The sequence below is a fragment of the Petromyzon marinus genome, unplaced genomic scaffold (genome assembly GCF_048934315.1).
Source record: "Petromyzon marinus isolate PM22_M1 ecotype Great Lakes invasive population unplaced genomic scaffold, UKy_Petmar_22M1.pri1.0 PM_G_Scaffold_29, whole genome shotgun sequence".
In the NCBI taxonomy this organism is placed as follows: Eukaryota; Metazoa; Chordata; class Hyperoartia; order Petromyzontiformes; family Petromyzontidae; genus Petromyzon; species Petromyzon marinus.
This window is the reverse complement of record NW_027422861.1, coordinates 2,548,605-2,550,000: the sequence shown is the minus strand read 5'-3', so window position 1 is coordinate 2,550,000 and position 1,396 is coordinate 2,548,605.

Genomic DNA, 1,396 nt, shown 5'->3' with positions numbered 1-1,396 from the left:
GAGAGAGTCGTTTCTGTAGTATGGGTGGGGGATGGGGCCTCTTGGGTGGGAAGGGGTGGTTCAGGACAGTCCAATTGTCTTTCAAATCTACGGTAGAACTCGTTCAGGTCGTTGGCTAGGCGGGAGTCGTTAGTGGTGTGGGGCGCTCTGGGTTTGTAGTTGGTGATGTGCCTGAGCCCTTTGGCAGACAGAAGCAGCGTCGTTAGTAGAGAACTGGTGTTTTAGTGTCTCTGAGTACAGTCGTTTAGCCTCTCTCACCGCTTTGCTAAACCTGTTCTTCGACTCCTTGAATCTGTCTCTATCCCCACTCCTAAACGCTTCCTCCTTCTCCAACCTCAACCTTTTGAGCTTTGCTGAGAACCAGGGCTTGTTGTTGTTAAAGTTCACCCTGGTACGTGTTGGGATACAGCAGTCCTCACAGAAGCTGATGTACACAGCCTCTGTGAGTTCATCCAGACTATTGGTAGCAGTCGTGAACATATCCCAGTCAGTACAGTCTAAGCACGCCCGCAAATCTTCCACAGCCTCACTGGTCCACTGTTTAGATGTCCTCACAGCAGGTTTACAGAGTTTTAGTTGCTGCCTGTATGCACGAATCAGGTGGACCAAGGGAGTTCTGTGCGAGCCGAACAGCCCCGTGACCCACAAGAGAAACATCCCCGCCAAATTCGAGCGTTTGACGGGGTCTATCCGTGAAAAAATATTCACGTTTTTGAGTGCACATGCATTTCTGCTGCAAATGCCTCTGGAAGTTTCATGCCGTTCGTATGCCAATTGTGGCAACACGAAAATGACCCGTTTTCCCATTCCGAGGGATTTCTGTGCGACCCTAACAGCCCCGTGAGCCACAAGAGACACATCCCCGCCAATTTCTAGCGTTTCACGGGGTCTATCCGTGAAAAATATAGACGTTTTTGAGTGCACATGCATTTCTGCTGCAGATGTCTCTGGAAGTTTCATGCCGTTCGTACGCAATGTGGCAACACGAAAATGACCCCTTTTCCCATTCCGAGGGATTTCTGTGCGACCCTAACTAACAGCGCCCGTGAGCCACAAGAGAGACATCCCCGCCAATTTATAGCGTTTCACGGGGTCTATCCGTGAAAAATATAGACGTTTTTGAGTGCACATGCATTCCTGCTGCAAATGCCTCTGGAAGTTTCATGCCGTTCCTATGCAATGTGGCCACACAAAAATGACCCGTTTTCCCATTCCGAGGCATTTCTGTGCGACCCTAACAGCCCCGTGAGCCACAAGAGAGACATCCCCGCCAACTTCTAGCGTTTGACGGGGTCTATGCGTGAAAAATATTAAAATTTTTGAGTGCACGTGCCTTTCTGCTGCAAATGCCTCTGGAAGTTTCATGGCGTTCCTATGCAATGTGGCAACACGAAAA